Source organism: Crocodylus porosus, unplaced genomic scaffold (genome assembly GCF_001723895.1).
Source record: "Crocodylus porosus isolate Cpor-Errol unplaced genomic scaffold, CroPor_comp1, whole genome shotgun sequence".
Lineage (NCBI taxonomy): Eukaryota > Metazoa > Chordata > Crocodylia > Crocodylidae > Crocodylus > Crocodylus porosus.
The window spans coordinates 76,902,150-76,911,606 of NW_017728947.1; the positions used below are offsets into that span (position 1 = coordinate 76,902,150).

A 9,457-nucleotide genomic window follows, 5' to 3' on the forward strand; every position below is an offset into this window, starting at 1 on the left:
CCCGCGCCGGGGCCGGGCGGGCCTCCGGGGCCTTGAGGGCGCGGGGCGGCACTGGCCCCGCCCCGCCCGCGAGGTGCTGCTGACCCGGGCCCCGGGGGCTCTGCAAGCCCCGCTGCCGGGCCTGAAGCACGTGGTGGCTGGGTCATCGTGTCTGAAGTGTAACGTGTAGATGGGGCCTTGGAAACAGCTGCTCAACCTGCGGATGGCCGTGTCAAACCTACCCCTGCTCTGTCACATCCCTGTTGCTGGCAGATGAACTGCCTCACACTGACCCAGCACGTCCTTTGCCCACGTCTGCAGGCCGGATCAAATGGCTCCAGGGGCCTTAGGTTGCCAAACCCTGGTGTAGGGCACCTATATGCCAAACTCTGGACATCTCTTAGGGACATTCTGCATTGCTTCACTGACTACCCAGATCCCAGGTGCCTGACTCAGTTAAAGTGCATGGCCCAAGGGCTTTAATACTCAGGCACTGCAATGCCAGACTTCAGGTGTCTAAGGAACAATTAAAAAATAGCTATAAGTGATTCATCTAAAGCCATATGTGAAACCTGAGGCAGAAAAGGGACCTGTGTTCATGTCTCCCAAGTTGTACATGCACACACAAAGGGTCTTGTGACTTTCTGTTCTGTATTTGTCTGGAAGAAACAGAAAGTGTAAATACCAGGAGCCCAGAGTGAGAAAATGTAACAGCAAATGCTAGTGGCATTTTTAAAAGAAAATAAATCTGTGTGTGGAGAGAGAGACAATTAACCAACATCTGGACACTCGCACTGTAACTTGAAAGGAATGTGAGCTGGAACTACAAGCCAACAGATGTCTAAGCTGTTTAATGCACTGTCTTTACAAGGAAAAATATTTTAAGTTTGGCAACACAATCAAAACAGACAATAGTTTCACATTTCAAGGTCAAAGCTCCCATTAGTTTATGCCACATTTTATTTTTCTACAAAATCCTTTTTTTTCACCTATTATGACCTCTAGCAATTGGAATGATTGATGGATTGATGTAAATCCATGTGAAATAAAACTACCATCTAAGATACCCATTATTTGGTGCAGTAGCTTTCTTCATATCTATATTGTGCTTAGTAGTTTTTTTGTTATCTATATCATAAAACTTCTGAAAAGAGATCATCTTTATTAGGCAACTTTCTCAAGTGAAAACACTGCCTGAAAATCTGCCTTACTGTACTGAGGAGGATAGTTTCACCTTTGTCTTCTGTTAAGAAGACTATTTCTATCACCTGGGTGAGATTACATAACATTCCAACTAAATCATATCAACCATAATAAAACGTGGAACTAACTCTTTTGGAGTCTTAATTTTGGCGCCAACGATTATAGTTACTTGGATAAACAAATAGCTGATTTGGGGCTTTATTAGGTGTTTACACGTATTACAACAGGAAAGGAGCAAATACTCGAATTTGAATTTGCTCAGGGCAGTACCTTTGCAACAAGTACTCTTCAAAGATTACAAATGGTCAGAACTGATTTTCTCATCTAAAATTGAGCCAGGCTGGGGTAGTGATTCATTACTGGGTAAGAAGGGAGAAGCACCCCTTACCAGAACACCAGCACCATTTTCTGACACGCTGGGTGGGGGGTGTCAGGTTTGGGTCTCCCACCCAAACACTGAGCTGTCCTTCCCTGTTCAGTTGGTGAGAGCTGATGCAATCCAAGACCAAAGTGATATGACTACTGGGTCATGCAGTTCTTTCCGTTTTATCTGTATTGAGTCACAATGTCTAGATGAGATCATAGAATGGTTGAGATGACATGAAAGAGGTCCAAATTTAAGAGGACCTGGCAAAACATAACAATCAGGCAGCCTGTGACGGGGGACAGTGATTTATATTACCCAGATATAGCAGAAATCACAAATCCAAATCTTAAGAGATGATATCATTGCTATTGGAGAGTTATCATACTTGAGTTGTGCTTTTTGGAAACAGAAGTGTAAACTACAAATTCACAAAAGTGAACAAGCAAAATAAGAAACAGCTCTCAGCGTGGCGACAAGAACTCACACCATGGAGAATGAATTTTCTGACTCTGAGGAGAAAGGTAGGCCATTTAATCATTAAGACTTTTAAAAATCAGCAGAGAAACTCCAGAACCCCAGTTGCTGTGATTCTGGCACTAGGGCAGCTCTATATTAGTCTAAGGCTCTCACTTGCCAGCCAAACCATGTAAAAACTCATGGAGAAACTTGGAGCCTTCCAACTTAAACAAGGATGTACAGAGTCTTTTTGGTGAGATAAGAACAAAGGAGCTGGCATATGGGAGTAGATTAGTGGTCCACCTAGGCTGGGCTCCTGCTAACAGCTATGGCCAAATGAAGATCTTTCAGAAGAAAAGTAAAAGCTCTGTAACCAAGCTGGCAAGGGCCAGATCCCATGAGGTGAGAGCACCTTCAACTGCTATTGCTTTCAATGGGAAATAAGAGTGCTTGTTACTTAACAGGATTAGGCCTTAGTTGTGCAGTGCTGTAATTCAGCCTCCTATAGCAGGGGTGGGTAACAGATAAGGCTGCCAGATGTCCATACATTTGTGGACACTCCATAAGTAACCAGGTGAAAAACACCTGCCTGTAAATTCCCCAAGAAAATTGTGCTGTCCCTAAATCACAAAGCAAAAATAGTTCCAGAAAATCAGCTTCATAAAAGCCCAGAACTTCTGAAGCTCCGAAGTCAGAAAACAAGCTGGTCCACTGTTGAAGCATAGGCGGAGGATGGCAGCAGCACCCTGAAGGCCGCTCTTCTCAGGGCTTTATGGTTCCTTCCCCAACCCCTTAACCATGTGCTGGTGCTGGTGCTGCTTCTAGTTCTGCCTCTCATCTGCTTCCAACATTGCTGGGGTGGCAGGCAGGCAGACAATGGCCCTTCTTTGGGGGTCTGTGCTGGGACAGGGGGAGTGGGGTTACTGGGGGTAAGGCTGGGGAAGGAAGGCAGCATGGTATAGGGTGCATTCAGGGGTACCAGGGTGTGGGGATGAGTGTGCGACTCTGTAGCAGATTTATATTCTGGGGGCAGGTTTATGTTCCAGGGGCAGCCATGACACACCCTGGTGCCCACACAATCCCTACTTGGCTCCAGCTCTAGGGTGATCTCCCCTCCTTACTCACCCACCACACCTTTGATGTTATTGTTTTATTGGGAGGGAGGCTGCCTAAGGGTCCTAGAGCGAACCTCAATCTGTCTAATAGCCACCAGGTCCCTCCCAGACCCTGCTCTAGTCTCAGCTTTGCCCCTCTTGGGCAGAGTGGCTCCTCCTGACTGCCTGTGCTGCCCCAGGCTCCCTGTAGCCTTAAGAGCTGTTACATGCAGTTGTTTCCTGTGTTGGGTCTTAGCCTTCATGGCGTCCACCCCTTTTGTCTTGGGGAGCCCTTAGCTCCAGTCCACTGTTCTGGACTGAGCTTCTGAGTCCCAGCTTCTCATCTTACCTTCTGGGGCCTTTGTCTCTGCCCCCACTCAGGCTGCTGGACCCTCTAGCCCTTAAACTCTGCCCTGCTCCAGGTGCTGGGCCCTCTGGCTCCAAGTTCTGCCCTGCTCTGGACGCTGAGACTACTTTCTTTCTCAGCCCTGGAACAAACTGTAGGTAAGGCAATGGGCCCCAAGGGGACACTTGCATGCCTATACACAAATGCCAGGAGCTTGGGAAACAAACAGGAGGAACTGCTAAATACAAATAACTATGATGTCATAGGGGATGTAGCTCTCTATGTCAAGGAAAGCTACGCATCCCTGCAAGCCAACATTGGCACACACGGTGGACTTGAGACCCTCTGGGTTAAAATCTGTGGGGAACACGGCACAGGGGATACTATGGTGGAAGTTTACTACAGACCCCCTACCCAGGATCAAGACCTTGACCAGGAGTTTGCCAAGGAATTGGTTGAGGCTGCACAATCCCAGTGTATGATTGTCATGTGAGACTTTAACTACCCAGACATCTTGTGGGAGGAGCGCTCAGCCAAATCAAAATGGGCGCAAAGCTTTCTCTCATGCATGGATGACCCCTATCTGACGCAGGAAGCCTACGGGCCACGAGAGGTAAAGCGCTGCTCGACTTGGTACTGGCAACTGGGGATGACCTAATCAGTGACCTAATGATTGAAGGGAATCTGGGTGACAGTGACCACGAGCTGATCACCTTCACCATCCGCCGTAAAGCTGGCAAGTCAATCAGTAATACAGAAGTCCTTGACTTCAGGACAGCTGACTTTGACAAGCTCAGGAGGCTTGTCAGTGAGGCCCTAAAAGGCCACAACCCAAAGGGAAGGGGAGTTCAGGACGAGTGGTTGCTTCTCAAGGGAGCGATCCTGGATACGCAAGCAAAGTCTATCCCATCTCGGAGGAAAGGGAACAAAAGGGCACAGCAGCCCCCTTGGCTCTCCAGGGAACTAGCAGACCTCCTGCATCTTAAAAGGAAGACCTACAAAGGATGGAAGACTGAAACCACCACCAAGGAGGAATACTCTGCTCTGGTCCAGACCTGCAGAGAGCAAACCAGGAAAAGCCAAGGCTGCAACGCAACTCCATCTAGCTACAAGTATCAAGGACAATAAAAAGTCCTTTTTCAGATATGTGGGGAGCCAGAGGAAAAGCAAGGACAATATTGGACCCCTGCTAAACCAGATGGGACAACTGACAACCGATGCCCAGGAAAAAGTAAACTTACTAAATGGGTACTTTGCGTCAGCTTTTCACCAGTCCCATGGGACGCCCCTGCCCATTATGGGACAGGGAGGCCTGGGTGAGGGAGATTCCTTACCATCCATCAAAGCTGACCTCCTGAAGGAACACCTTGACAGGCTGGATACCTTCAAGTCAGCCAGCCATGATGGTTTACACCCCAGGGTACTCAAAGTGCTGGCTAGCATCATAGCTCAGCCCCTGGCACGGATTGTTGAGAACTCCTGGCACTCTGGTGAAGTGCCCGATGATTGGAAGATGGCCAATGTGGTGCCTATCTTCAAAAAAGGGAGGAAAGTAGATCCGGCAAACTACAGGCCCATCAGCCTGACCTCTATCCTAGGAAAGGTCTTGGAAAAGATTACCAAAGAGGCCATCCTATACAGGCAAGCTGATGGCAATATCCATGGGTTTGTTGTGGGTAGGTCTTGCTTGACCAATCTCATTTCCTTGTACGACCAGGTGACCTATCACGTGGACAAGGGGGAAGAGTTTGATGTCATATATCTTGACTTTAAAAAAGCCTTCGATCTGGTATCCCATGATCACCTCTTGGAAAAACTGGCTAACTTCGGAGTTGACCTCACCACAATCCACTGGCTGGGGAACTGGCTCCGTGGTAGGATTCAGAGGTGGTAGTTGACGGGGCCAGTGGGGTCCCTCAAGGCTCTGTCCTAGGGCCTTTACTTTTTAACATCTTCATCAATGATGTGGACATTGGTGTCAGAAGCAGGCTGGCCAAGTTCTCCAACAACACCAAACTCTGAGGTAAAGCATCCACACCTGAGGACAGGAGGGTGATCCAGGCAGATCTTGACAGGCTCATGAAATGGGCAGACAAGAACCTGATGGTGTTTAACACTGAAAAATGCACGGTTCTGCACCTTGGGAGGAAAAATCTGCAGCATCCTTATAGGCTCGGCAGTGCTACACTGGTTAGCACTACAGATGAAAGGGACTTGGGGGTCATGATTGACCACAAGATGAACATAAGCCTTCAATGTGATGCTGCAGCTAGTAAAGTGAGAAAAACGCTGGCTTGCATCCATAGATGCTTCTCAAGCAAATCCCGGGACATCATTCTCCCATTGTACTTGGCCTTGGTGAGGCCACAGCTGGAGTACTGTGACCAGTTTTGGGCTCCACAACTCAAAAAGGATGTGGAGAAACTTGAGAGAGTGCAGAGGAAAGCCATGCACATGATCAGAGATCAGGATAACAGACCTTACGATGACAGGCTGAGAGCCATGGGACTCTTCAGCTTGGAAAAGCACAGGCTCTGGTGATCTGGTGGCCACTTATAAGTTTATCAGGGGTGTTCACCAGGATCTGGGGAATGAATGTCTGTTCACCAGAGCACCCCCAAGGGATGACAAGATCTAATAGTCACAAACTCCTCTGCAACTGTTTCAGGCTGGACATAAGGAAGAACTTCTTTACTGTCTGAGCCCCCAAGGTCTGGAACAGACTGCCACTGGAGGTGGTCCAAGCACCCACTTTGAATGCCTTCAAGACATTTTTGGATGTTTATCTTGCTGGGATCCTATGATCTGTGCTGACTTCCTGCCCCTGGGCAGGAGGCTGCACTCGATGATCCTCCGGGATCCCTTCCAGCCCAAATGTCTATGAAATGAAATCTATGAAATCTCTCTTGGCAACCACCTGCTTTAAGCTGCAGCTCATTTTGTGTCCTGGACCTCTAGCCCCTGATGGGCTCAGGACACCAGTGTGCTCTCAGGCACTAGTGGGAGCTCCTCCAACCCCCAATAGTCCCAAACCCAAACTACTGTTTCAAACTGTAACCAAAATATAAGTTCTCTGGCTATAAGTAAACTTCTAGCCTTCTGGCTATATACCACAACTGCTACCCAACCATGAGCCTTAGTCCGTTGCTAGCCCTCAGCCTTTCATTTGCTGTCTTCAGGCATAGCACACTCATGGTCCACCTCTCAGCCACAGGCATCTCACCACGTAGCTCTTCTCTGTTCATCCTCCGTGGCTGGCCCCAACATGTCTCTCCTTGGTTCCGTCCCTGGCTTATATCAATCCTATGGCCCGCCCCTTTCTGGTCAGGTGACTCCACAGGGTTGGCTGCAGGTACCCTCTATTAGACTCATTTTCCCTTAAAGTAACAGAGTCCCAGGCTCTCTGGTACAGACCCCTGGAATAGAGCAGTATAGTACAAAGACACTGCTGCAATCAAGAAGGGTTACCAACCCATGACATTTTTGTTTACTGATAATCTCCAAACTATTTTTTTACCATGGTTTGAACCTAGTCCTTGTCCAGGGTCTCTCAGAAGGATTACATTTATAATATATAAAACATGTCAGTAAAAACATATACCAGTAAAAAAGTTTGATTGTCAGTAAAACCTTTGCAGTAAAATATGTAAGTTGTCTGGGAGTTGGCAACTCTGGTAACAGAATACTTTTCAGACCATCTCATAAGCCATCATGCCTGTACCCTGAAGTACAATGGTCCATATTTCTTTGTAGTGTTATGAGCTAATTTTTTATTTCTTCAGTAAGATTCATACTTGGCTGCTTTACAATTTAATTTCTTTCAAAATTCACTCAATTTAATCTGTACAGAGGGCAATTCAAACTAATGGAGACATTGTTAACGTAAATGAAGATTAATTAGTTTTTAATTTTTAACTAATCATTCCTGTTATTAAACTATATGAACTCGCCATATAAATACTAACAAATTGTATTAAGAAGCTGTATTTGTGACCTTTAAAAAGCCTATTTGTGTTTGGTTACCTCTTGTAATTATATAATTATGTTCATATTCTAAGAATGGTAACTTATATAAGACTGTGCTATTTTTTTCATTGTAAGGCTTTCCCATAATTTATTTCCATATCCTACTAACATTCTGCACTATGTTTTGTTCCCAAAGTGAGCTATCACATACTGGTTGCTAATAGCAAGTGTATTATCAATGGTCCCTCCCCACTTCACTACATTCCTTTAGACCAAGGATTGGAAACATTTTTGAGCAGAGTGCCAAAAAAACCCGCAACCTCAATTTATAAGATGTTGGTGTGCCAGGAGCAGATGGCAGGGGAGCCACAAGGGGCCCGATCCTTGTTGTGGGAGTGTAGCCTGGCCCCTTCCCCACCATCCACCCCAGGCTCACATGCACACACCACCACCAACGAGCTGGGCCTCCACAGACCCCAGTACAGCTGCTTGCAGCCTCCTGAGTCCACAGAACTGCACCTGGGTTCATGGAGCCCTGACCCGGCTCATTGCTGGTGGCAGGTGCACGTGCACCTCAAGGCAGATGGTGGGGAAGGGGTCAGGCTGCGCTACCACAATAAGGATCAGGCCCCTCATGGCTCTCCCACCATCTACCTTAAGGTATGGATGCCAAGCAAAATGTCTTCAGGTGCCAGGCTCCAGCACGTGTGCCAGGGGTTGCCAACTCCTCCTTTAAACTATAAACTAACAGAAATAGCATACGTTTTGGGGTACCTAAATTTAGTTATTTTTAATATTTTATTTGTTATTTTCTTCCATAATACTATATTCTTAGTGCAATCCCTAGTCATATATGTAGAAAGTTCACTATTTTCGCAGATCCTTTTCTGTATGTATTTTACTCCCTTTTGTATTTTCCTTAGTTTAAAAGAAATGAGGTACAATTAATAAAGTTTTTTGTAATTACCTCCCTTAATGGTTATGAAAACAGATGCAATTTTGGCCTTTCTCAGGATATGTTTCCATTGTTTCCAATTACAGTATATCTGTCTTAAGATGTTTTCCCATTTTTCTATGAATGCACCTTGCTTTCCTGATCTGCCATTAACAATTCATTAAACCAAAAGATCAGACTGTTGGATGTGGTCTTTTGCATAATTAGTATTTCCATCCCTGCTTATAGTCTCCTGAAACTTGGGCTCCTTATGGATTGGATATAATGGGTCAGATGCAAATAAGCCCAAACCAGTTTTATTAATATTCTCCCTGAGTTCTTTGGTGGTATTAATTTTCATATTATCACTATGAAATACCTGACCAGCTTGATTTCCCTTCTTCTGTCTGTACATTAGATATCTGATTAGATAATCCCGGTTGAAATTCTTCAGTAAACTAAATCACAAAATAAAGTTTATAAGAAGTGAAAACTTGGACAAACAACTAGGGAGGAATATAAGAGCATTATTCAGGCATCCAGGGATGAAGTCAGGAAGGCCAAAGCACAACTGGAAGTTCAGCTAGCAAGAGATGTGAAAGGTAACAAGAAGGGTTTCTACAATTATGTCATAAGCAAGAGGAAAATCTGGGAAAGTATGGGTCCCTTACTGAATGGGGGAGGCAACCTAGTGATAGAGGATGCAGAAAAGACTGAAGTGCTTAATGCCTTTTTCACCTCAGTTTTCACAGGCAAAGTCAGCTAGCTCCCAGACTACTGCACCTGGCAGCACAGTTTGGGGAGGAGATGAGCAGCCAACTGTGACAAAAGAATAGGTTAGGGACTATTTAGTGTGGCGGTCAGCAGTCTGGAGCTGAGCGCTGGTGCTAGATGACAAGCTCGGATGAACAGGTGGGGGCTAACGGGGCAGAGACGGTACTGACGTGTAATGGTTTCAACGTAGTTTTATTATTACGCTTGTTTCATAGTAGCTAGAGTCGGAAGGGACCTAGGTAGATCATCAAGTCCGACCCCCTGCCTTGGCAGGAAAGAGCACCGGGGTCAGATGACCCCGGCAAGGTGCTCATCTAACTTCCTTTTAAAAATCCCCA

General features: G+C 46.1%; 1 pseudogene; it reads left to right on the plus strand.

Moving 5' to 3' along the window:
* The first annotated feature begins 8,901 nt into the window (after positions 1-8,901).
* Positions 8,902-9,457, plus strand: part of LOC109321019 — a 2,897-nt pseudogene continuing 2,341 nt past the window's right edge.